This window comes from Amblyomma mixtum, chromosome 3 (genome assembly GCF_055824585.1).
Source record: "Amblyomma mixtum isolate Tamu chromosome 3, ASM5582458v1, whole genome shotgun sequence".
NCBI classification, from domain to species: domain Eukaryota; kingdom Metazoa; phylum Arthropoda; class Arachnida; order Ixodida; family Ixodidae; genus Amblyomma; species Amblyomma mixtum.
The window spans coordinates 129398534-129426383 of record NC_143014.1 but is presented as its reverse complement, the minus strand read 5'-3'; the positions used below and the strand labels follow the sequence as shown (position 1 = coordinate 129426383).

Genomic DNA, 27850 nt, shown 5'->3' with positions numbered 1-27850 from the left:
AGCGCTTCTTCCAACTAATTTATTCAGTGAAAACCGCATGCGCTTTACGCGCATCCTCAAGCAGTGGAATGACAGCACCAGCAAGAATACATGTGAAAGAATACTAGCTCCTTTCTTGATAATGAAACGGACAGTGAACTGACGCAGTTACTTGCAAGTGATGCTATTTCTTGTGCTTCAATGATCTATCGAGTTACCTGATTTCGACGTCTTCCAATGATGCGGCACCTGATTTAGTAACGGAACACAGTCGCGGCACTTTCTGCAGTGAACGGCCAGGAAGGCCCCGGACGAATTTCTTACATTGTTGTGCTCGCGCAGTCGGTCATTGAGACAGCGCCCGGTCTGTCCCACATACTTCTTTCCATAAGACAGCGGGAAGCAATAAGCAACGCAATCTTCGCACTCAAAGTACGCTATTTTGTGTTTTATGCCACATTTGCGTTGTTTGAAAGAAGCATAGGGCTTCGTAAGCTGGTAAAGTTAACGAAGTAGAACGTTCTTGCGGGCTAGTTGGTTCATTGCAGAAAAAAGGTTAGTACTGCGCGAATGGGACAGGCCAGGAGAACGAGGAAACACAGACGACAACACAGGCGCAGACGTCCAACTGTTTATTCGAGACCGAAAAGCAAACGCTATAGTATATGGGGTGAACCTATGCGCATACCATCACTGTCAATCACACAAGGCCTGATTAAAATCTAGACCACATTGATCAAAATTTGCGTTGCAGAAAGTCCGATAAACCAGAGAGCATTCAGTCAGCATGTCCCCAGAAGCTCCTTGTCAAGAAAACGATTAGAAACTAGTAAGAAACCTAACAATCAGCCAGAGTAAAGAGCATGAGAAATACTCGAAGTGGCAATGCAGTTGTCCCTACAGACAAGAGTAAAAAAGTATGAAAACGCGATAAAAACATGGTGTGACATATGGACAAACCGGCATGAGAGCATGGAAGCAGCATTGTGTCCTAAGATGTACTTCAAGGCCGGAAATGTAGTTTTATCTGGTTTTATGTTCACCTTTACACTTGTTCTTCGTTGCCTTCCATGTCATGGTTGTTTTTCCATACCCCTTTCTTTTATCTGGTTTTAATCTTCACCTTTACTCTTGTTGTTTGTTGTTTCCATGCTCTCATGCCGGTTTGTCCATATGTCACACCATGTTTTTATCGCGTTTTCATACTTTTTTACTCTTGTTGTCTGTAGGGACAACTGCATTGTCACTTCGAGTATTTCTCATGCTCTTTACTCTGGCTGATTGTTAGGTTCCTTACTAGTTTCTAATCGTTTTCTTGACAAGGAGTTTCTGGGGAAATACTGACTGAATGCTCTCTGGTTTATCGGACTTTCTGCAACGCAAATTTTGATCAATGTGGTCTAGATTTTAATCAGGCCTTGTGTGATTGACAGTGATGGTTATGCGCATAGGTTCACCCCATATATAGCGTTTGCTTTTCGGTCTCGAATAAACAGTTGGAAGTCTGTGGCCTGTGTTGTCGTCTGTGTTTCCTCGTTCTCCTGTCCTGTCCCATTCACGCAGTACTAACCTTTTTTCAGTAAAGTCAAGCTTGTGGGGAGCAGTGCGCACAACCCTAACGTCAGCTTTTTTCGGAATCTCTCAATTCGCAATTCCACAGTCGTCATCCTTATGAACTTTATTTTTGGGAAGCTGCAGGGTTTCCCTGCGATAGATTTTGTCCATGCTCTAATGAAAGCGCGCGAAACACCGGAGCGGGGCAAATCATTGGGCAATAGGGCACGCCTATTGCAACTGCGGCTGAGCTAATTTGGGCCAGCCGCAAACGAGTAGCGGAAACCTAAGTGCTGCTGGAGCCCCACATTCCTCCAGCGGAAACCATAGATGTCGCTCGCATTCTTGGAGCGTGAAATGCGTTCCACCACAATGCGACAGGAAAGTCGAATTTTTTGGGAGTTGCTTTTGGTTGGTTGGTTGGTTTATGGGGTTTAACGTCCCAAAGCGACTGAGGCTATGAGAGACGCCGTAGTGGAGGGCTCCGGAAATTTCGACCACCTGGGGTTCTTTAACGTGCACTGAAATCGCACAGTACACGGGCCTCGAATTTCTCCTCCAAAGAAATTCAACCGCCGCGGCCGGGATCGAACCCGCGTCTTTCGGGCCAGCAGCCGAGCACCATAGCCACTGAGCCACCGCGGCGGGCGGGGAGTTGCTTTTGGTGTGCTGCGACTTCGTAACGGAAACCCTTCCAGCATCTTCAGCGGCTGAAACGTTGGTTCGCAAGCTTCAGTTACTTCATGAAACTAACACCAACTAAAACCGGAGTCATTCATTCAATGCCGTTTCACTGGTCATGAAGCTTCCCAAGAAGTTTTATACGCGGCCAGAAACTGCCACTAGGGGCGCAGCGACAAGTCAGGGGTCAACTAAGCAGCGCCGGCACTGCAAGGCCGTAGCACAAGCTATTGCTAAGAAAACACTTGAACGCATTTAGGGCTACTTCCTAGGCGTTTATCGTGCGAATATAGGTACGCCATGAGTGCAGAACAAGTATTTCGTTGTGCCTTTGCGGGGGAAAAAAATAGCGACGACAGTTTGGTTCGCATTAACATTATCTGTAAGCGATGCTGTGCTGTGGCGGCTTATTTCCAGCTCGTATATAGCATAATGACGGTGAGAATCTTCCCGGCTATCATCAGATATAGTGCCACGAGCGCGAGAACTTAAGCTCCGAACGAGGCGGCAGCGCCCGCGCTCAAGACGGCGACAGAAAGCTGCATCGTAGCGCTTTTGCCTGCACGCCTTTGCGACATTATTTCAGCGGGGAAAAGGTGCAGGAGTTACGAACTTGGGCCAAAAGGCGATGGAGTAAAGCTTGTTATCCAAAGGTGCAATTCAAGAAACTCATACGACAGTTACAAACGGTTAAACGCCAGATTCAGCGACAGCTGTAGAGGTATTTTCATTTCCCGATACACTGAAGTAAAGAATTTGACGGCGGCATGCGTATATGTGTAGTTATAAAGCGCTCTTTCTTTAGTTTTCCACAGATAGTCGTTCTGCGACTAGCACTCCTGTCTGGCCAGCCGCTCCAGGCGCGCACGCCACTATCGCTGAAACGCTTCTCGGGCGGCACGTTACGGAGCGCCTGCCGCAGAAGGTGCCTATCGTATTTCTCCGCTCACGCCATGCTCTCCCTCCTCCTTCCCCGTGGTTACCACCCTCCTGTTACGCCGACTACTACCGCTACAACGAAGCTAAGCCCAAGGAACGGACGTTTAACAGCTGTCGCTGTAAAATGCGCAACCAGTGTGGCCATACAGGAGACGACTGCACGCACAAACAGTACGCAAGCCGCCTGGCAATAACTCTGTGCGGCTAGAAAGTGCGGCGGCCACTACGTGGCACTCTTTCTATCTCTAAACAGGCAAGCTCTGTAAAACTTTCCTGACCCACCACGAGGAACATAAAATTGTGCCACAAAGCTTCTCTCCTTCACGAGAATTCAAGGCGAATTTTGGCAGCAATTATGAGGCAAGCGAGTTTATATGTGATTACAAATAACTGCTTATTCCTCACTAAACAAGTATTCGAAAAATATAGACAGGTTATAAAGTGAAAAAGCACGCATACAGAAAATGTCAGTGAATCATTTATTTTCATCCCACTTAGCGTTATGGAACGTATAAATAAGTTATAAAGGAAAGAAAAGCCTACACTCGTTGCTCTTCCCCCATGGCTTGGAAGTGACTGCTGTATATGCGTGCTATTTTCGAAGGTTTGGTTTCCTGCCCTATTATTCTTGAGAAGAGCATCTGAGTTAACAGAGGCGCAGTCCCAGTTTACACAATAGAGCTGAGCTATTCATTTTTACAGTGTCAAAATGTATGCTATTCTATTCACCTATACACCTTCGCAACATTAAAAAGCAAAGCTCAAGCGCATACAGTTAACGCGTCCAGGACGTAATCCTAACTATTAAGTGAGCAAGCAGTTAACCAAGCGCGCAGCTGCTACTGCTCTGCTGCGTTGTCGTTTACGTGAGCAGAGCTGGAGGCTTTCGAGCACGGGATAGGCAGAATTTTCCGCTGTGTCGTGATCAAGTGACGGTCCCCGAAGGTATTCTTCGCGTTGCTGGCGCGTCAGTGGTCAAGGCGTTGATCGATTCCGGCTTCGACAAACACGCCGGGAGGCCTCTGATTACGGGTCGGGGCAGCCAGGCCAGCGTCCGTCCGTGCTGTATGCCGAGCGGTAGCAGCGAGTTGGGCCTGCTACTGCACTGCGACGAGACGACATCTCGAACGACACGAATGGTGTTATTCACTCCAAAATGCTTTTTTGTAGATGCGGACGTCCGCACAGTCGAAATATAGAGCCCCAGTGTCCTGCTCAAAGCCGTGACGCGTTACAGCACGCCGCGACGGCCGCGGTCACTACTCGGCTGGGCGCGCAATGACACATTTCCTTGCTTTCTCCTTCAACCGACGCTGCAGGCCGACCCATAGCAAACCTTCGACATCCGTCGTCGCAGACTCGCGCACATGTCACACCCACTGTACAGAATCGACTGTAGAAATTATGCGTCAAACAGTCACGACGCTGGCGCGACACGTCACGGCAAATGGCGGGCGCCTTCTCCAATGGCCCCCTCGCGACCGCTAGTGCTGCAGTGCGGTCAGCCATGGCAGCGTACAAAGCTCTCCCCACAGCATTACGCGGAAGCTTCATGTCCAGAAAAAGAGATTGAAGGAATCTGCTCAAGATATTCTCATCGGCCAAAGCGACCAACACCAATACTGCCTCAATTCTAGCTCCGCATCCTTACTCAGCCTCTGGTTTGCGTAACGTGGCACAACATCCACAACTATAATTGAGCACGGTACAGCAGCTCGCAACACGTGGGGAGCTGCGCACGTGCGTACAGCACACGCACAACAAAACACACGTGGACGCATGGGAGGTTTCGCTCGACTTCAACCGATTTCGGACACGCTTGGAAGAACAACACTGCTTCGAGCAAGGAGCCTTGACCGGCGCACACCCGTGTGTAGCCACCACTTTTGCCAGGGGACAACAAAGAAGCCGCGCGCGTCATCGGTTCAAACAGCGTGCTACGTAGTTTACCCTATAGTGCTGCTGGTCCCAGCAGAGTTATGCGTCCTAAGCGTCATCATATTCCTACGGCCACAACGCTTCTTATTCGGGCCGCTCCGTAACAACCCGTCACGTAAGCGCAACGCCCGCTCCAAGTCGCACTTTTCCATTCGTCCCGCATCACTTTCCCTCCGACAGCTGCTCCCACCTATACGAACTCTTATTTGGACAACTTGCCGCGTGGACATGCGCCGCGTGCGTGTGCACACAAGAACTACACGAAGCGACACAGGGCGACCAGCGCAAGGTTCGCAACTGGACGGCACTACCTACCAAGACAACGAAGACTGGATGCGAGGGAACAATGCGATGATACAATAGGAAGACAGGAACAAAGACAGGCACCACACATAGACACGTTTGCGTAAACGGAAACTCAGAAACGGGAAGTCGATATACGTACCCGCTTGAATAGACTTCTTTCAAGATGTGTGGCTCACAATCCTTCACACAGAATGGTGTCGAAGGAAAAAGTCATGTAACCCACTCCCCTCTACAACGTTGTATGCATTCAGGAATGCGGCGGCGGCACTTCGAGCGACGCCCGCATTCCACAACAAGGATCGACAGTAATGGCCATACTGCAAAGCAAACTTCAAAGGCTGCGGTTTTCACACCGTACAGATGAGGGTCCTATGATCGTCTCTGGAAATTATCAGAACAATACACACCGCGAAAGTGACATCCAAAGATGAAATCGAAGCCGATATCCTCGCCTCCCACCGTTGACGAAGACTTGACAAGACCAATTTTGGGGGTTAAACCGTAACTATGAAGAAGGCATGATGCAACAGGCATGTCACAATGAATGCAGTTGTATATATTTCCTGACAGCTTCTTTACAGGTCGGCTAATCCGGTATGGAATTCATGCTAGACATGGCATCACTCTCCGTACGACAGTTTATAAGTGTGCGAATTCGCATAGAAACACGAATGCCTGGCACATTGTAATTTTTATCCCCATTAAACACTGAAAACCCCTCGGATTGTAGTTTAACGTAGTATCTGACTCTCAATAAGTGTCCTCACCAGTAACAACAGTACTGGACAAGGCACTCAAGATGAAAGCTAGGCAACGAGCTCTGGGGACCACTTAAGCTTTACGACTGGCATCAAGTTAACGGCACAAAAGCCGAGGCCGTTATCCACCCAAGGCCGCGATTTTTCATACGTAGACAGCCCGTGCTGGTTTGTGCTAAAAGCCAGCGAGCTGGCATTTCCTTGCCGACACTCTCCAAAGTCACCTCGGATTATAGAACAGATATTTATCTGGTCTGATTTCTGGACCCAGTCGAGGACCGTGAAACAAATGCTCAGGAACACCCTGCGCGCTATCCACAGCGCCTTAAAAGGACTACAGACACTAAAATTTTGCTTGCGTGCTCAAATGGTGTGTTACGCATTAGAATACATGGATCACCGCGTGGTATTAGCGTACTACCGCTAAATAATTTAAAATTTAATTTATTCTTGGCAATGGTTCGGTTTCGATTTCATCAACCGAACGATAGCTGCGACGTATAGTTCACACGTAGACCGCTTGAGCCACGAATAAAAGGGCAATATAACAGCTCATACGCCGTTTGTTGCCATTCCAGCTCTTGAAGCAGGCTAGTTCAAGTGCTGTAGTGAGTTAAAACCATGTATTAACATTTACACTCCCATTTTTTTTTTTTCGTGGCTCGGGTGACCGAAATGTCAACTACACGTCACAGCCATCGTTCGGTTGATGAAACCGAAACTGAAACAGCCTCAAGAAGAAATTATACTGCAAATTATTTAGCGGTCGCAGGCAACTATCACACCGTGATACATGTATTCTAATGTTTAACGCATTATTTGAGAGAAAAAAAAAAAACATGCGACTAAAATTAGGTGTCTATGGTCCTTTAAACATGGCGCCTCTCGCAGAAAACGAATGTGATCGTATAGATCGTATAGCTACAAAGTTCAAAACACAGGCCTAAGGCACAGCTTCCCCTAGGGAAAACTATCTAATAAAAACTTCCACATTTAAGTTCCCAATTGCTTCCACCAAGCGCATTCGGAGAGTAAGAACGAGCAACAGTGGGGCGAAGACTGTTCTATACTAAGTGTGGAAGCGGGGCCAGACCGCAATGCGATACGCCGCCAATCAACCGACGGCGCGTCGCCTGGGGAAGCGAAAAGCGTTTGGCGCATGCGCAATTACACGCGCCTAAACACGCGCGCTCTTTCTCTCGCGCACGTAACCATTTTCAACCGTTCAATTATTTTGAAAAAAAAAAGCAAGGTGGCCACAGAGGCCGCCGCAAATTGCTTCCCTTCCACGGCTATCTGGTTCGTGCCTAGTTGGAGACAAATTAACAGCCAGCGCTTGTTCTGACCGCATCTTTCTCTCTTGTTCCTACAGAGCGCTTCCAATGGCCCCATATTAAGGCCACTTCCGGCCTGACGCGTTTGCAGTTGCTGCCACGGGTACCGCTCCGCAAGCCACCGAACAACGTCGGCCCCGCCGGCTAGGAGTCGCGTTTCGCTGAACGTCGCAAACTAGTGAAATCTGCAACAGGTTAGCCGCAGTAACGTCGTACGCTCATATTAATGATCACAGAAAACGGCCCCAGTCCAGTGTCCAGTTTCATTTTGCGCAGGCTCTTAATGGGCACATGGGGCAATCAGCGATAAAATGTCAACGTTCCAGCCGGTTTCCTGCGCGCGGCAGTACGCAAAGACTGTCAAAAATAAACTGACACAAATGAAACTGAAAAAAAAAGCAAGTGGAAAATAATGATAAGTAAGTGTGTGCTTACGACACTGTCGGTTGCCAAACACGCCACAAACTATTGTCTTATAATTCAGTTCACGTGAATGCCAAATCTCCGCAAGTCGCGACAGAGTCAGGTTTTTCGTGACGACACAATGTCATGGACCATTGCGAAAAATTTTGCCGGCACTCTACATATTTTGCCTCAGGAGTGACAAAAAAGTTAATTGTTATGACCTTGTCGTAAAGTGACGCTACACATTGAAAGATGGCACACGCCGAAGATGATCCTAAACGTCCTCTTCATCAGAAGCACATGGCTTTTCGATACAGACCTCGCCAGTGGCGATACGCTTCCGCCATTGGCGTACTGGTGCAGAGACAGTGGCATAAGTGCATCGATGCTGGCGGGAAGTTTGTAAAAAAGTGATCTGCTTCTTCCTAAAAGGGCTAGTTACATTTTAACGTAACCTCTTCCTCAACACAACCTCCTTACTGAAAATTACAGTCCAAGAGAGAGACTTTATTGAACATCGCCGAAGCGAAATTTCTCTCACATGAAAAGCTGTTCTGTCGTGTTTTCCAAATGGGGTGGGATTGAACTCTCGCATGAGCGCCGCGATTATCTGAGCGAACCGCAATGAAGGCGGCGGAGCGCTACTGCAGGAAGGTGGATTCGGCTATGGGTTGTGCCTATCAGTTCTTTCGGATCGTCAGTGAAAGCGGTATCCGCAGAGCAAACGTCGTTTGGTGGCCAGGGTAAAGGGAGACATATACTCCCGACGTCTATCGCGGTCCGCTGTCGGGACATACGCGCTGTCGTCGTTCTTAATCATCACGTGCGGTACTGTGCCACGGCTTTGAGTAAGATTCGCAAGTCAGATATTACCGCACGGCCTTGGAAGGGCAAGTTCACGATTTTTATCAGAAAGCGCCCAACCACCGCTATGAAGTTCTACCTGTGCGTCTCTCATAGCCTGAGTCGCTTTGGGACGTTAAACCGCAATAAACCGAAGTTCTACTTGCATGTGCAAACGAGTACATAAGGCCAATTTGATATGTTGAGAATAGGTAGTGTCAGGACATTAACGGTCAACGATCACCGAAAATATCGGAACATAATTGCGTTTTCGTACTTTGATTTTGTCTCGTTCGAAATGCGGCCGCCACTGGCAGGAACTGAATCCCCAAACACTCGCGACGAGCGCCAGAATCGCCGAGCAATCGCAGCGGGACGTTAGGCTTAGGAACGCTCAGAACCGAGGCGGAAGCCTTTAATGTCTCATCGTTGTAAGCAGCAGTTGTCGACAGAAAATGTCACGCTTTTCAATTGGTGGAAACGGTCGTGACGTCACAGTGCGCGAATTTCAAACGGGGCCAATTGCACTTTGGCTAGTAACCATACAACCAATAGAAGGGATCGTATAGTGATGCTCCAAGTAAGTGGGACTGAGCTTAGTTAATTGCTTAATTACCCAATTAGCCTAACTAGCTTTACTAGTCAGGCCATATAAATAAACAAAAGCGATTAAGAAATTGGTCGAGCTCAGGAATCGAACCCCGGTCTTCGGCGTGAGAGACGAGCACGCTATCCACTCCGCCATGCCAGCTCGATGGTTTGGAATGAACAAAGGCGCGTCTAGTGAATACGGTGTCTTCACTCACTCTCATCCTCCTCCATTCCCTTCCGGCGAGGTTTAGGTGTCCACCGACAAATGAGAGACAGATACATTTCCTGTCCTCAAAAACCAATGTACCGACGAGCGAGGCAACCGAATGGGCGAAGGCGTTCTATGGACTCCTTGGCAGCGTTGCAAGACGCTGTCGCGTTCCACTCTTAGAGGCGAAGCTTAACATCTTAACCACACATCAGTGACCACACTTTAGGTCAAAAAAGTGCCCCCCTGAATTTTGACGGGTGTCCACCGAGATATGTGAGACAGTTACTGCGTAATTTACTTTCCTCAAATACAATTTTCATTTTCTTCATTACGGCTCCTCTTTATCTATCTTCTTTCACTCCCACCACCCTTCCTCTACGGTGCGGTTCAGGTGTCCACCGAGATGACAGAGAATTACTGCGCCATTTCCTTTCCTCAAAAAGCGTTGCGTTCAAAGGACAAGGCATCGCGCCGAACGGGTGGTGGCGTTCCGTGGACTCCCTGGCAGCGCTACAACGCGCTGTAGCGTTCCATTCCTAAAGGCGAAGCTTAAGCGTCATTAATTAGCAGTTAATTAGCATTTAGGCATTAATCAGTAATTAACATTTAATTAGTGATTTGCCATCACTTAGTAATTAGTACTCAAATATATGTGACGCCACCAGTGCCACAGAAACAGCGAAGGTGGTGCGAAAAACGCTTCCGCTTCTACCCACTTTAGACAGTCAAAGTGCCCCCTGAATTTTTTTTCCAAAGAGGGCCATCCTCTCTGCCAAGGACTATGTTCACTCGCGCCCGTGGAAAAGTACGAGAAGTCTTCAACATTTTCCTATTTGTTTATCTTGTAAAGGCAAGCTGTTAGAATACAATTAACTCCTCGTTAAAAAACAGAGAAGCATTCATTTTCCCATTATTTTCTTACATTCACCCGCCCACCTACCCACTCACCAAATCAATTTCCCCACCTCACTCACATTCATTCACTCATTCACTGCACAGCCTGCTCGAATACCTGTGACTTAGGTTATTACAAGAAGGATAACATAGGCGGCTGCGCCTGGGAGAAATTGAAGAGCGACCCCACTTTCCCTTCAATATTCAAATTCCTGGAATTCGTCGTGTTTTTCTCAGTTACCGCACGTGTGGGCGACGGAGATAGGAAAATAATTCGTTCCGCGTCCTACCACTTCGAAAAAAAAATGCTGCTCGCCATCCTCCCATGCCTGCAACAACCACATCCGATAAAAAAAATGTCTTTTGAAACTGCGTGCCCTTTAACACCCGCACAGAGGAGAATTCATGCGCCCCCCCCCCCCCCCTCCCCTTCCCATTCGAGCCTCTTTCTCGCTTAACAAGCAGATACAGCCGAAATTATGCCATCAAAATGAAGCAACAACCGATCTGCACAGCAGATTTCTTTGCCGCGAGCTTTCGAAATAAAATTTATTTCGCCTGACCTATTTTTTGCGCGTACAAATGTCTATAAGCATTTATTATTCCTTAATACGTTCGTAGACTGGAACGTACGGCCGTATGATACTCCTCTGCTTACCCATGATGCGTCATCTGAACCTGTTGTCAGTTGTCGCTGTCTATAATACGTTATGTTGTTGGCGTTGCATGCTGTTTCTTTTCTTCGGTGGCTTCTGTATGCGTGACAATACCTCATTTAGTTAAGCATGCATTGTCCTCTGCGAGTGCCTGCTTTGTCAATACGAGTGTTATTGTTTCAAAGCCGCAGTTTTTTGTCCTATATTGTTCTGCATTCTGCTTCTCCTGCTTGGACAATGTATGGGACGCAGTATGTGATAAAAAAAAAAATGTCGGCGAACCAGTTATGCGAGACTCACTGACTACTGTCTTCTCTATCACGCAGCTAGACGCTCGCGTTCCCCATGCGTGTTGCCTTGTCAAGCTTCTCTCTGGGAAAACAACTAGTACGTGGTCTGACGCCATACACGAATCGATACACAAAATAGTCAACCATAGACAAAAGAAGAGCTGCAACACGACGGGAGCCGCCCACTCTCGCTTGAAGGATTGGAAAAAGTCTGACCGGGTTGTGCAAATATGGACTTATGGAAAACTTTACAGGGGGCAATTTCCATGTACTGCGTGCATTTTTTCAACTTTATTCACAGAAAAGAAGGGGGCACCAGAGTGGTTTTTCCATAAAAAAAATTTCGCTCAAGACTGGGTAGGGGCTGCGACACCCGGTCACGAATCCGCCCCTGCGACTACGCCGTCCGATGCGAGTTGGCACCTCGTCGTGTGTGTCATTCACACGGGGTCACAAGAAAGGCTGAAACGCATTAACACACGAAAAGTGCATGTGTGTAGTTCCTCCGCGGACAAGAGCGCGTAGATGCCGTTTTGTTTTATCTCTCAAGTCCTTTAGAAACAAGGAATGATGCAATTCTCAGTAAGTGGGAAGACCGGCTTCGGTCAGCAGCTCTTGTTGCAGGACACAATGGGTTAGCACGACCACACGGAGCAGCACTACGTCCGCGCTGTCCTAGCCTATATCACTTGCAATGCACTTAAAAAGAAATACATTAGAGAAGGCGAAGATAACCTCATCGCACTGCAGATTCAGATCGTAACCAAATATGTAAAATATGCGAGAGATTTACTTCTGCGAAGGCGCGCAGCATACTCGAGGCGCTTGTTCGGTAATGAAAGAATAACATCCGACCGGACTCGAAACTGGATCACGATCGTATTCCAGACCTTGGTAGCAAGATATGCGTTCTCCTTTCCTTAAAGCGTCAGATGTCAATATATCTTACCCCAGACTGGCGGCGTAGGTCGTTCGCATAGGTGGGCGGGGTCCCTCCCTCCCTTGCAGAAACTTTCAAATTCATCCCTTTTAATACGGCTCCCAAAAATACGAGTAAGACCAACGAGATAGTGGAGCAAGATACACCTCCTCCATTTTACAGAGTTAACCATTTTACGATCTTTACCCAGATTGACGGCGTAGGCCGTCAGCAGAGAGGGGAGAGGTCCCTTACGGAAACTTCCAAATTAGTCCTTCCTATACGCATGCCCCGCCAAAAAAAGTGTGCGAAATCAATGAGATGGCCCCGAGCGGTTTCGAGCACCTTGCCACAGATTGAAAGCAGTGGGCCGGGGCCACTGCACATATGGGTGTGGTCGCCCCCCGGCTTGCTGCAAATTCTCGTCGACGCAAGATTGTTCCACCTGCTATTCACCAGGACAGGGCACGGAAATCCGGAAACTGAATCTCGAGATCAAGAGAATTAGTCAAGTACATCGATCACGTAAACACTTGCACCTCGTTGCCCCACACTCCGTTCCCCCACACGTTCCGCCCTAAAAATAAACCCCGCTTTCTGAAATTCCTTCCTTCCCCTCCCTCCCTACCTCCCTTCCCTTCCTTTCCCTTCCCCCCGCGCTATAACACTGAACATTCGCGTTACGAACTCGTGTCCTGCAATTTTTTTTTGTTTTTTTTAATCTCTCATGTCCCTCGGCGCACACAAACCGGAAACAGGACGAATGTGCCGCTTAACGAACCAGCCTATGCTCGCAATGCTCGTCATACTTGCAGTGTCTTCCTGCGATTAAAGTTATATAGTGAATAAGAGCACGGAAGAACCATGCGATGGCCGCAGCCGACAGACTGCTTAGTCGAGAACGACCGCTGGCATCCTCCTCCAAATGCAGACGACAAACGATCACCGTCACTCAGCGACCGCTATAAGGGAGGGACGGAGGCAACCAGGGGTGACGAAGGAGGTGACGAAGACAGCTAAGGTAAGGTATGCAGGGTGTTTCATCTAAGACCTTACACAATCTTTTAAAATAGGCTTTTTAAGTTAGGACAACGCATTTTCTGGCAGAGCATTGTTGGCGGTGCAGTACATCGGGATATAGGTAAGATGTGCTAACTAGCAGGCTGGTCAACAAATTTTGAATAGTTAACTTTTCAGTTACAATTAGGCTCCTTAATTACTGAAAAAAAAGTGTCGCCCACCGTAATTAATATCCATGTCAGTTTTTAGAATTTCGAAAAGGCTGTTATCTTCGGCGCTGTGGCCCAAGAAATTTCGGCTATATCGCGCCAAAGTACTGTACATGCGCTTTCGAGCAGATTGCAGGCAAAGCAGCTTCTCCAGGGCAGGTAACTGGTAGAAATATCCAAAATCTATTGGGCCACAAAGTCGAGGTTAACCGCGTTTTCGAAATTCTAATTGACATCGACATTACTTAGGGTGGGCTACACGCTTTTCAATAATTACAGAGCCTAACCATAATAGTTAAAAAGTTAACTATTTAATATCAGTTAACCAGTCTGCTAGTCTGCACGTCTTTGCTCAATTCTGATGTACTTCACCGCTGACAATGCGGTGCCGGAAAAAGCGTTCTTCTAACTCAAAAAGCCTATTTTTAAGAATAGCGTAAAGTCTTAAGTGAAAAATCCTGTATAGGTGAGCTATATACGGTGCAAGGGTCTACAGAGCTTTCTGTCGAAAAAGTGGCAGCGCCAGTTGACCGCACCTGCTCGCAAGTCCAAAGAGCAGGCCGTGTTTGGACTTCCGCGTGTAACCGATGAAAAGGCCCATTGTTCAGAGAACACGCATTGGGGAGGCGCCGGCGAGTCTGCGGCTGCAGCAGGCGCACTCCAAACGAAAGTGAATCGCGCACACAACGCACTTCTGCAGTAGCTTTGTGCGGAGATAACGCGCTCGGCTGAAATGATCCGTAAAAACGTTTTAAATGATGAGCGTACGAATATGGACCAGAAATGTCAGCGGTGAAGTCGCTAGCAAGTGGGCCCTTCATGACCACACGATGGTGTAAACCAATTCGTTAAAATAAAACACTGAAGAACGCCTAATCGGCAGGGGGTATCCGCTAGAAGTTGAAACAAGAAAGTTCCAGGCGTGTCTTGTAACCATCTAGGTTGCTGCAGTGATCTCGCTGCAACAGCATCCGAATGAATTACTCGCTATCTTAGCGGAGCGGCGGCGGCAGTAGACAGGAAGAAACAGCGTGTGAAGCGCAATGTTACGGTCCATAATTTTTTTTTTTGACGAAAACGCACAGTCATTCACTTTGTTTTTGTTTTTTCTGGGCAAAAGCAAAAATGCCTTGCTAGCATTACTTCATCCTCGCGTACACGTAATTTGACGAACAAATATACTAGTGACAAATGATCCAATAATGCATAAAGGAAAAAGAAAGCCTGCTTGAGGTCCGAGGCTTGAGCGACAGCAAGTCCGTTGTTAATTAACCTAGGAGCAGAGCTTCACTTGGTTAAAATAGGCAGTTCAGTATCGCCAGCACCGTGAACCTGTTTATATTCGATGCGCGAATTCATCAATAGCTTCCGCATCTCCACATGCCACTCTATTTGTGTGTCCGAACCTGAACGTCACACACTTCTTCTGTGTGCAGAAAAACAGTCGACCGGCAGGGAAACTTTCACGGCCGCTGCGTATCAAATGGCCACTTCGCTTGGATCGTAGTTTTCCACACACAAACATCGGGACGCGGACGGTGTAGTCGTATGTTCCTCAACGTGTTTACGTTTTGCATGACCTTGCGCATAAATCTGCTGGCGCTGGGATGAATTTCAAATGAGTTACGTAAACATAAACTTCAAAAGAGGGTTTTACTTATCCCCTGTTTTGGCTAGCCGTGGTCACTGAATACCACATGCGATTCGTGCCGGCATGCATAAATGAAAGCTTAGCAGATTTGCATTCGCAATCGTAACTCGGTGCAGCAAGCGACTTCTACTGCGGACTAGATTTCCAGCAACAGAAGGATTGGATTGTTCTTGCCGCGTATTTTCACATCGCGTTCTGCTTCACGGGAGAGCCGTCCTTATCTGGGTTGCTCGCATCAAAGCGTGGCATCTAGTTTATGAGGCCCTGGAAACTGCAGCAGGGCAGACAGAGCACAGCCAACGCCGCGTACAGCAGCGTCGTCGGCTACGCCGCATTCCGGCGCTGGCAACATCGCCGTTGGCCGCACTGCTCGCCGCAATGCTATAGGTGGCAGCGCATAATGGCTGCAGAGAGAAACCCCTACGTCCAGTCAGGGAGCTGTCGGGCCTTATTTTTTGGAGTAGTCACCACAGCATAAGTCCACTGAGAAGGCGCCGCAACTTACATTAGCGTTCGTATTACCAGGCTGTCGAATGAGGCACGGTAAAAGCGAGCTTATGACGACGTGGCCAACTCACCTGGAAGAGAGGAAAGAGAGCGAAATTAGAAACAGATATTCACAAAACAATGAAGTACATGTTATATCAATTTGATGAGAACAAAGAATGAAACTTCAGCAAGCAACGTGCTTGTCTACCTTCTTTTTCTTGTACTCCGGTCAGTTTGCGCTGTTTGTTTAGGTATGAATTCGCATGAGCGCTGCCCGGCGCTCACTGGTCAGGCAGTCTCGTAAGAACGATGACGGACGTGTGTCATACAAACCATAATTCCACTAATGAAAATGCGCAGTGGATGTGCAACTTCCGAGCAGTTAACACGCAAACAATCTCTGTTCTACACGCAGGCTACAGCAATTGAAGGCTCACTACCGACGCCGCAGGGCGGGGCAGCAAAAATCTCTTTCCGCGGCTTCAATTCTCCCAGTCTGGTCCCCCATGAACGCTACTGTAAGACCTTTGATGGCTCTTATCTCCTGCTGCTACTCCCCAAATTCCATGAGCGCTGACCCAGACGCATCTGGCCGCTTCTATCTCAGTCCATCTCTGCGTCACGTCCCAGTCAGCCACTGAATATCGTAATTGAAAAGAGAAAGAGGGGAGGGAGGAGATCCAGTTACTGACTAAGCCAATCGTCGGCTCCTAGATTTTTGCCTTCACATCTCAGCCCAAGGCACGTAAGCGCGGATTCCCGGCGTATACTAGCAGCATTTCGAAAGCAACACAATGGCCTGCACCGGAAATTTCTCGCCCCTGTTTACTCGGAAGCCCTCCATGGCGCATTCAGACGTTCGCCCCTCTGCGGGCAGCGCACTCTTTGTCATGATAATTCCATCGCCGATGCCACAACAAATAAGAATTCCGCGCAAATGTATGGAGAGAGCCCTTTCTCCGCAGGCTCTCTCTAGCCTGCTCGGTTGTACAAAGAAACGCGGGAAAACGAAATAGGAGCGAAATAAAAGCCCAAGAAACTTTTCGGGAAGCGCTATCAACGCCACAGAGAGCAGGAAACGCCCCTTGATAACACACCCAGCGACTTACTCGTCGTTTTCTTCCACTCTCGGCGCCTCTCCTCCCAACTGGGTGCGCCATCACCGGAAAAGAGGCAAACAGGCACAAACGAAGAGAGAAAGAACTGCACCCGAAATGTCGCATATATTAGAAGGGGACACAGGTGCGCCAGCAAAAGTTAACCAGCCGGCAGAAGGCAATGCAAACCGAAGAGGAACGGGATCAGCGAAGCGCCGTGGCCGTTACCGAGCAATGCTTCTTCGCCAGCCTCTACAGGGTGAAAAAAAGGTGTTTTCGCGCGCGTCTGCAAGTATCGTGTCATCTGCGCGCCCGCACAGGTGTGGATGAACGCGTGGTCTGGTGAAAAGAAGGGTCGGCAGAGTGCCACTGCTTCTGCTGCGCACCAGCTCGGCGCCTAGCAGCTACGGCGACCGCAGCAGCCGCGCCCTAGAAACACGTTCGACAAAATACGGATGGATATGCGACGGCCCGCGGTGCTCTCGAATCGATCAGAAAATTACAGTTCAGTAACGCAAGACAACTGCCTCCGAGAAGCTAAACGGGCGTTCAGATCACCTTCATACCGTGCAAGTTCCAGGATTAAATATCTGGCAGAAACAAGGACAACAAAGAGCATCGTTGAGACCTAAGGAGCTTGTGAATCTTGCTTGGTGTCGTAAAATTCGGCGCATATTCGGAAAACCGGTTCAGAGCGGTTAGAACAGTGGAGAAAGAAAGCCCGGAGAGCACCTAACCTTGTGCGTGTTGCTGCCCTCTCCACTTCGCTCGCCGGCGCGGCGCAAAGGAAGCATGTTCGCGCGCGCTATGGAAGAATCGAGAAGGCTGGAGTAAATTCTACTCATTGCCGGCGCTGAGTGATGCCCTCTCCACTTCGTTCGCGCGCCGACGGCGGAGCATCGCAAGAAAGAACTCGAACTTTCTAGAAGCCGGTCTCCATGCCTGAACAATGGGGACGCACACCTGCCGCGAGAATGAGAAGGAAATTGTACAGTTAATATTGAGTGTATGTGCGCGGCTGCCTTGGCGCGAAGAACGAACAGACGCGGAGCGCGCCTGCATATGAAGGGCGTTGACCACTGTCAGTCAGCCCGAGCCGCCGTTTAAGCTTCAGAGAAGCGCGCCCGTTCGACTCCCGGGTCCACACCACTCGTCCAGCCACGGACCAGCGAGACAGCGTGTGCCAGCCTGCGGGAAGGCTCCGTCGCTACCCTCCGGTCGTCGGACTGTTGCAGTGCACGGTGAAGAAATTATGTTTTGTTTGTTTGTGTCAGTGCACTTTAGGTGCAATACTTCTTTTGTATTGTAGTCTCTCTCGATTGTTACTTTGCACGAGTTGCACTGTATTGTAAATCACTAAGTATGTGTTCGTACGAGTGATTGGAAATTCCTCTGTACCGTCTCCGTGCTGTATAAACTTTGTTTTGTATGTAAACCTTTGGATCCGACCCATTCTCTGGCTTGCGAGCGGCGAAAGCTGGGCACCAAACGGCCAAAAACCTCTTGTCACTTGGTAGCTGGTTTCACGCTGAGCTTGCCACACTCAGTCGATGGGCATCTCCTTTGAGGCCGAGACCGCTACCCCCACACGCTGTAAGGGTGTCTGGGAACTTCACGCAAAAAGTGCACGACAAGGTGACACTCGGAGAGCACCGTCAGTAAAGCGGACGGGTTGAAAGACGTGCGAACACGCACGCACGCACGCACGCGCACGCGCACACACACACACACACACACACACACACACACACACACACACACACACGCACGCACGCACGCACGCACGCACGCGCACGCGCACACACACACACACACACACACACACACACACACACACACACACACACACACACACACACACACACACACACACACATGAACGCGCAAACACACTTTTTACATAACGTCCTGTTCTGGAAACGAAGTTCTGATAACTACGTCGCCTTGTCGTATGAAAGAATACATGAAATAAAAGTGGAAGCCTGACACTGGTACTCGAAGTAGGAGTAGCTCTGACGTTCTCTGTTTACCGCGAACGCTGGAGCGGGTCTGATTCCTGCCTCATCCGAAAACATAGAGGCCATGGCAACAGTGCCGTATGGAGGCTCGCGCCTTGAGCATTCAGGAAGACGGCGTGAAATAAGGAAGTGTCCACGCTGTTCAAGGCATGTCGAGAAAAACGAGCGATGAGGAAAGCGTAGATGCGTAACATACAATGAACAGACACTTCAGTTTCGACAACGGGGACGAAAATAAGCGTTAAATGGCAAAGGAAAAAAGAACAAACTCAAACCAGCCCGAAACAAGAATTGATCTTGTCGTCAGTTCTTGCACGACCTTGTTTTTCTCATCAGCGAAAAAGAAGCCGCCAGTACATGACACTGTCAAGCACCGACCTCTCCTTTAGTGCTCATCTAAATAGAAATAAATTTGACTTCTAGTCGTGGAACAACGACAAACTATTTACTGCAACGACGGGCAACCTAACCACGCAGCACCACCAACCGTCTGCAACGCAATTCGTTGTTCGGCTCAAATGGGTAGCTGGGCTCGACAAATGAAAACCGCAAGAATTTAATAATCGAAAAGCAATTCGTTTTCGCCATTTCGCATATTTTCCAGAAGTCTCTTCAACAATTTACAGCAAAATCTGTTATACGGAGCCGTCCGTGGCGGCACCAGGCACGTGATCGTGCGCTGGCCGCGACCGTCGCGGTGGCCCAGGCTTCCGCAAAGTCTGCAGGTCTTAGGGCACATTCACAGTGACGAGTCGCAGACGGCGCACGACCGATTTCGGCCGATCAGTTACGGTTCCGGAGCGCTAAGAAATCGGAGAGGGAGCGTAACAAATCGGCCTAAAGCTGTCGCGCGACCTCCACGACTCGCTAGTGTGAATCCGCCTTTGGACTTTACTGTAGCTCTTCGGCATCAACAAAAGACAGGCAGCACCATAGCGACCTAGCATTTCTTTTTCGTAATCTTCCTAGTTTTTCTATTTCGTCTTACTTTTATTTTTCTTATTGTTCTCCCCTTCTTCCTCTCAAACTAGTGTTTCTCCTTTCTTCTCTTTCGCACAGCCCGACCTAGGCGAAAGAACATTTAATATTATTTTTTTAAGAGAATAGGACACGCCACCATAAATACGCGCGCTCCGCCCGGGCTGACCCCATCCGGAGCCTGGCGTCGTATTTCGGAAGAAAAAGGGGGATCGATTTTATTCCGCAATCGAACTTATTTTTTTTCCCGCCCTGTCATGTCACTAGCCCGGACATGGCGCGCAGATCGTTCTCAAGACGCCTCGGGACGCCAGCGGCAGTCGGACTCGCCTGGCCCCGCAGGACACCGCGAGGCGGGTGAGGACCAACTGACGCGCACTGGCAGCTGCTTGTGGCTCTGCTGGAAACAACCGATCGATAGTCCAAAGGGAATCGCTTGAAATGCGGGGCCTCGTTCCATAACTTAGACGCGTTGGGTCGCACAGCACAAAAGGAAATGCACGTCCACAGCCGCTCTATCTATCCGTTTGCCTCCTTGGTTTCTTCATGCGCCTCAGCGCGATGCATCCAAATTGTGCCCGCAAACAAGCCCGCCTGTCAGCCTGCCTCAAATTCGCCTCCGATTCTACTAGCAGAGTGCATGCCACCACCACCGCGCAGGACAGACACTGTTGTTCGCTTAGACGCCACACTTCCGAGCACAATTCTGGCTGGCCGGGCGCATTTAGAATTTATGAAGCGTGATGCGACCACACTTGTGTAACACGCCCGCCGGTAGTACAGGATACGTCCGCTTGGCCTCGGACCACCCTTGGTAGCCCTGATATCTACAGGACACACACACGACGACGACGAAGCTTACGCATGCGTGTATTCGCGGAATAAGGATGCGGTTTGACGACTATTCCCAGGTCTAAACGAGAAGTCATCTATACCGGCTAGCGCGCCCTGAATGCTGCGCTCTGTCGTCTCGCAACTGTCATTGCACTCACTCTCTCTACGGCCAGATGGAGTTGGAGAATGTTTATTTGCTCCGGCTGTGTAATGCAGCAGAGCTTTACATTCACCTGTGACCCGCATCTCACGCAAACAGCTCCGTCGCTGATTACAGTGAACGTAAATAAAGAGCTCTAATTTTGAGTCGCATGAAAGAAGTCACATGCATGAGCAAAGGTTCTCCACACGTACCATTCAGCGAAGGCGTGCACTTCCGCACATCAGTATGAGAAGAGACTGTCTTGAAACCATCGCAATTTCTCCGAAACACAGCTCTAGAGAAAATAAGTTACGCCCTCCGGAACCGCCATTTCCATTTTCGTTCATATGTTTTCTAACAGCGACATTCTGGGGAAAAATGCTTCGCAGAAACGAGCGACGCTTGGGTTCATGGAGAGCACTTCTGTCGGATCTCGTAAACGTTTGTGATGCATCGCGAAACATCAGTCTAAATTCTTGATACTGCTGTGCTACTACGGTGTGAAGCTACGCATCATATTTAATGCAAAGACTTACGCAAGAGGACAACGAAGAGCGAGTCCCGTGCACCATGAAATTGATTCCGAGCGAAGATTTTATGTGGTGTGCAGCTGTTGCCTGGACTGTTTCATCGTTTTGCTAAGCAGTGCAAACTATAACGAGGCAGCCATCTGTGGAATTGAGCAACAGAAGCTCTCGAAACATGCGCTAGAATCTGTCGCGGGACTCAAAACGAAACATATATATGTGTGTCAAAATCACTGGCGCTCGTAGCAGTGGTATTCAAGAACTATGTACAAAGCATGAAGAAAACAGCCGCGAATGAACACAATGCACGACACGACACACCTAAACCAAGCACAAGAAAAGACAGAACACAGAGCACATCACTACTACATCATAATGCGGCCCACCTAAGCAACGATGCACTAGAAACAGAGCAATGAAGAGCACATCACTAGGAATAGAACATTTTTTCATTGTAATAAATACCAACCTTAAGAAGAAAAAACAAAGCAGCGGCAGTCGAGAAGCAGCGCGCTCAGCCCGCAGCGCAGAGTTACGCGGATCGAATCCTCCCTCAGCTGCAGCTTTTTTTTTTTTAATTCTGACACAAGTTTAGTAATAGAAGGAGTGCATATCCTCTCCTACAGAGGGCGCGCGCTATGCGGGAGTGCGGCGGTTCTGGAAAAAGGTGTTGGAATATGGGACACGCGCATACTCCGCCGAAAGGCGTTCCCAGCACTCCTTCATTTGTAAGAGTGAAGCTGTGAAGGGTACAGGCCGCGCCTGCAAAGCAGCGGCGCATATTACCGAACGGATGATTGCTAACGTCAAGTCGCGATCCCCCTCCCATCGTTTCACCACTGGCTATGGAAATTGCATCAGAACCGGTACCCTCCTTCCATAAATATTGCGAACACCTTCCCACGCCTGCTCCCCCTTCCCTCTCTTTTCCGCTTCATGGCAAACGCGAACTCTTTGGCTACGCCTTTGACTTGAAGCCTTAAAAATACCACATAGGCGCAGTAAACTGCACACGTCAACCTCAAATACAAAAAAATCCTGACATCCTTGGCATTCCGCGCCATCTTGGTCCTGAGCTCACGGAAAAACTACGGAAGAACACCCAAGAGCAGAGGAGGGCACCAAAATTCCAGTTTCCCTCTACCCATTACTTTTGATACAGAACGCAATAACACGCGCGCGAGGACCGATCAACCCGGAAAGCTCGTACGCAGCCTCATCCCAAGGCACCGTTTGCTCTTCCTCCTTGCCACCAGCATAGGCTGTACAAATAAAACTCGTTACGACGGTTCTTTTCCGTTTTCTTTCTTGATGCGTTTCCAGTGATTGCGGCTACGAACGATTCAAGATGCACGCTTCAGATGCGTAAGCGCGGCCGAAATGAACCGGCGGTGAGCTGGCACAACCGTATAAGCAAACAGCAAGCAGCATTTTTATGTGGAAAGGTGTGGCCAAAGGGTAAGGAGACGCACGCACTCAAGAGAGCCTGCGTACGGAAGGCTACTAATTCGAGTGAAGGAAAACGAAGAAGTATCGAGGTATAGTAGACGTAACACGAAAACATGAGGAGCGGGTGAAAAGCAGGGGGAAAGAGAAGCAAGAAATAACGACCGCAGCATCTCAGTGCACGCATCCAGAGCACGAGTGAGGCCAGGAGCAGAAGAAGATAACACGCTGCGAGCGGCATGAAAAAAAGAAACGATACGGAATGTTAACTGAAAATGAAATGCGCCAACGAAGAGATGCAGAATGAGCGTAGCAGCCAGACGCGCGTTTCTTTCTAGCCGGCGATAATAAGTTTCTTACCGCGTTCGAACACCGCACCGTCATAAACATCTCGAACGCCCCAAGCCCCGAAGGAGAAATGCAGAGGCAGCAGAAAATGCAGGCTAGGCTTCGATCCAAACAACCAGAATTTTACAAGCGTTCATACACCCATCTTTCCCCGCCACCGTCCTTCGAAAGTAAAGGAAAAGTAGAGTAGCACAAAAATTAGAATCACGAACGCTTGTATACAAGCGTTCCGGCGTCTTCAAGCACTTGCCGCTGCCTTTTCGGCAACGCATATTCTGGCTTGGAACGGCATCTCTGTACAGGCCCAGAATCGACTTCTTTCGCTGTTTCCCTACGCTGGTACTTCTACGCTACGCTAAAAGCCTCCAATGACAAAAGTAGCAATTCGTCCGCTACCTGGCGTCCAAAACACGATAACGGTAAAGAAAGCAAAAGAAAAAAAAAAGTCGCACGCATTAGATGCTCTCCTCGATAAAAATTATAGGCTCTCCACACTATCTTTGGGCGACAAACAAAAAGTGGAAGGAGAGCTAGGGGGCTATGACTCTAGCGAAAGCAATGACGCACGGAGTCTGGCAAAAGCTGCTTCATGAAATAAACTCAGTACATGCACTGGTAATCGCCGAGTGTAAGCAAAAATAAACCATACACACGATACGCAGTTTTTATCTGAAAACAAAGGCTGCACGGTGTCACGATTAGTACTATCATAAACTGAAGGCTATGGAGCCGCAGATCACCATCGCTGTGGACAGTTGACATCAGCATTGAGAGCTATCTCTAAGCGACAGGCTTTAATATCAGTGAAGCTAATTGCAAGCCTTCTACGCACCGACGGAGGGCACCAACAAGTACCCTTCACTAGTGAGAAGAATGGCTGGAATTCTATTTTCACTGAAAGTAAAGACCAACATGAACCCTTCGTTAGTGGAAAATGCACGCCCCAGCCAGAGTTTAGAGAAAGTCACGCGCGACTGCGACCTTTGTTCGGCTTCTTTCGTTCACGCTGGTAAGTCATTCGTCGTGCATGAGGCGTCTCAAACGAAAGCGCGTCAACAGCGTTTTCGAGTGGAACAGCGCGCTGTTTCCAGGCTCCCACAGAACGCCAATAACCCGCCAGTGCTAAAGAAGTGTGTTTAAATAGTGCTCGCGATATGCGAACGCTGAACTCGCTTACAAATGACTAAATCGCGAAAAAAAAATGTTTTCTTTTGCTTGTGCGAGGTTCAAATTCTCCCCGCCAGTGGGTCTTAAGCAAATCGACCGCTTCAAACAAAAGAATACCGCCACAAAACATATACGCTCGCTGCCACTGCCTCCCGCGTAAAACAGTGAGCTTTTATTACACGTGAAGTAGAGCACGTCAGTGAAAGGTCGGTCACTGACCACCCTTTGTGAAGTCAGTGAATAAGAAAAAAAACGTGTAAAAGAACCGCCGTCCAAGTAGTAGTAGTACAAGACCTTTATTCGGCCGTAATTTCCAGGCCGAGCATGTCGACCGCCTGGGCGACCAGAAGTCGCGGTTCTTCCTCCCCTTCAGCGCCAAGCCAGTCGAGCCAGGTGGTGATGGATAAAGAAGGTGGGGGGCAGGAATCCGACTGCTGAGCATCCGGGCAATAGAAGAGGCAATGGGCCAGGTCCGCATAGGTACAGGGGCAGTTGGGACAGGAAGGGTCCGATCGATAGCGATAGAGAAAGAAGCGAGACGGGGTGATAACTGCATTCAATTGGATGTGTGTTCGAAACGAAGCCCACGTGAAGGGCTCAGGGTTTCATCTTGGCTTCGTTAGGGCACCTCAAAATCGCAGAGCAAAGTTGCGGGAGACCACTTGCTCCACTAAAAACGGAGCTGCTGTGGCCGGCAGCACAGTCCATGGTGCCAAGATGGTCGAAAAGTACGTTCCACTTTGTGGGAATCCTGGCTTTGCGCCGTCGCCTTTGCGCGGCTGTGCCGGCCGCCCGCGTTGTTTCTCCTCTTTCCCTTGCCCCCGCCTCAGGCGGTGGAGAGGCGGCTGGGTGACTAATCACTGTCATTTAGCCACAGCTCCGCCCCGGCTCTCCAAGGGCCTTTGCCATTGGCGCCTTTTGGCGGGAATTCGGGACCCCGCTTTGGGCGGCCGCGCGCCGCGCGACCGTCCGAGCGGGGCCCAGAGAGAGAGAGATCCCTCCGAGACAGCGTAAGGTGCGTACGTTACTGTTTGTCCGTGCCGGGCTTTGCCCCTCGGACCAGTGCTTACTCGAGCTCGCCCGCACGTGTCCTCTGACCTGCAGCGGCTCGAGCCTGTCCAGCGGGGTCCAGCGACCTCTGACAGGCGTACCTTGCGTTGGATGCCCACTCTCTCTCGCAACCGGCCCAACGGTCGACACGAGAGAGAGATCACAGCACTGCCGCGGGGACATTCTCCTGCAGCGGCGTGCTAGCGGTGCGCATTACTCGAGTCGCTTCGTGCGCACAGCGGAGCCTGGCTCCTCGCGCGCCCCCGGGACGGGGTGACTATTGAGTGTGTGTGTATCAGCTGGAGGACGATGTGAATAAACGTCTCCTTTGTGAACTTGGAGGCCTATTTCTTTGCGGCGAATCGCTCTCCTCCCAGCGGAGGTTGAGTGCGCCGCATCGGTGTCCCAGTGGTGTGTGGTGACGGCTGATCGGGGCCCTTGGCTCGCGCGAAGCTCGAACCCGCGGTGGGTGGTGGCCTGTGTCCACGTAGAAACCCACAACTTCTGTAGAGCATGAAGTTCCGATTGGTTTCAAGTGCATTACACGTTCAGGCCATCCGATTTTAGCATACGGCTGAGGCCAAGTGAGATAATTTAGACAAGCCCTTCGCCTAATACTTACGCTAGACAGAGCTCGAATTTCAATCCCCTTTCCGTTTGGCAGAAAAAGCATAGCGTTCTACTGCGTTGGCGCTCCCCTACCGAAAGCTCAAGCCCGCTTTACAGCCAAACCTATCCAGTGTGCCACGAGACCTGCATAAAATAATACACTTATCCATGTCCTTGCGAATTCGGGTGTCCATGTATGATGGCAGTCCAAAAGTCCACGACCAGAACAACCTCAAAGGGACACATCGTTGCGGCGTAGTATCGGTTCCACAGTTTACTATGCTCGCGAGCACGCGTATCGGCCTTGTGAGCGTGAAAAGCACGCGCCTGAGAGCGGCCACGAAGAAAGACAACTGGTCTGCACTCTTCGGCACACGTGTGCCCAATTGGCCATGCGTTGCCGTATACAGCCCACTGGTGTTTTGGTGAGTCTGGCGTAGCCTTATACCGCCAACGCCGGGCGACAGCAGCGGACGTGTGTACCGCGCGCAAGCACAGTCCGTTCCAAATGAGGTAATGGTAGGTTCTCAAGAAAAACAAATCATCGTAACGTCTCGCTCACAGTAAGGCCCGAGCCAATGGTTGTTTGAAACATCTGCATTCGCGACCTTGCTGTCGCGCGCGAACGAAGAGATAAAAAAGAAACCTTTAACATTCCCTAAAGCGCCAGCAAAACGCAATCGTAAAGACGAAAGGGGGCACTCAGACACGCGGCAGGGAAATAAAAGGGGCTAAAAAAATCATACCGCATGTCAGCACGTCCACCAACTCGCTGTGTCGCCTGCACACCTCATCAGCCGGGCTGATACTTGGTGCTTTCATTTATTACCTGGTTGCGTACAGGCGTATCCTAACCCGAACTCACGACGCTACACAGCGCTGTCGCCAGTAACAGTGACATACGCGGAACGTAATTCTTTAAGCAAACCAGGCTTTTCGGTTGAACGTCATTAGTGGCCAAAACCGTAATTACGAGCAAGCGTATCCTCACACGCCACACCGGCGGTATGAGAATTGCGCGAACCACTCGACAAGCGCCAAGCAGCTAATAAAGCACATTGTAATAACAGCTAATCCCTTGCGGCATTTGCAATACAACACTTGGCAACGCCTAACATTAATAAAGCTTCATCAAAATGCAAAGCAAGAGTGATGGCATGACGCCTTGGCAATCCCGGTTTCGTCGTACCTGCGCGCAGATGTGCTTCATGCACTGAATGTTCGCATGGCCAGAATGCTTCGCGAGTCTCATATCCGCACGTCAGACGCGGAGCATGTCAATTAATCATTACGCCCCGAGATAAATAAGCGGAGTGCTATGGCGCTATGCACGAAAGCACATACAGGGTATGGCCAATATTGCGGGAATTAAACTTCAGAAAAACGAGACCACGTTAAGCGCTAAATAACTGACATCGCGTCCGCAGCCAGGACAGTGCGCTTGTTTGTATTTATTAAGCCACGTCTTCCGCTTTTAACACGCACTACGACGACCAGCCAGCCCAGACTAGATTAAAGAAGGAATGTGTTTTACTTCGTGCTAACTTCATTATTAGTAACAATCAACTTCTAAACCGCTAGTGACACGTACGCGAGAAGTTTCGAATAAAGAACTTCAAAGTAGAAAGGAGCCACGAACGGCGTAAGAGTAGAAAAGTCAGCTGTAAGGCAGAAATTTTTCTCGTGTTTCGAGAAAAGCACACGAAATCTGGCGTGTCCGCAACAGCAGCGCGTGCGTTGAAAATTCCGTGCTTGGCGGTGCTCCCCATAGTGGCAGCAGAGATGGCACCCCTCAGTTTCCGCACGTAAGAAGCCACAAAACTGTGTGGTTTTCGGGCATTTCGGGGGCTTCCTTCAAAGCACGGAGAAATGGCTTTCGAAAAAACACACTCTTCCAGAAATAATCCCATTTGTGGTCTCCTCTCACGCCTTACTTCTTGACTGAGCAATTTCGCTTCTCATCGGCG

At 49.4% G+C, this 27850-nt stretch overlaps 1 protein-coding gene across 4 annotated transcripts in view; it reads right to left on the bottom strand.

The window, feature by feature from the left end:
- The window catches only part of LOC149351808 (procollagen galactosyltransferase 1-A-like), a 294955-nt gene that overhangs the window by 88601 nt on the left and 178504 nt on the right, over nt 1-27850 (bottom strand). For 2 of the 4 annotated variants that reach the window (XR_016290657.1, XR_016290655.1), the window contains exon 9: nt 15684-15756. The exons of the other annotated variants lie outside the window; for them this stretch is intronic. The gene's annotated coding sequence lies outside the window, so the exon portion shown is untranslated. The remainder of the gene's footprint in view (nt 1-15683; nt 15757-27850) is intronic. 4 annotated transcript variants of the gene reach the window in all.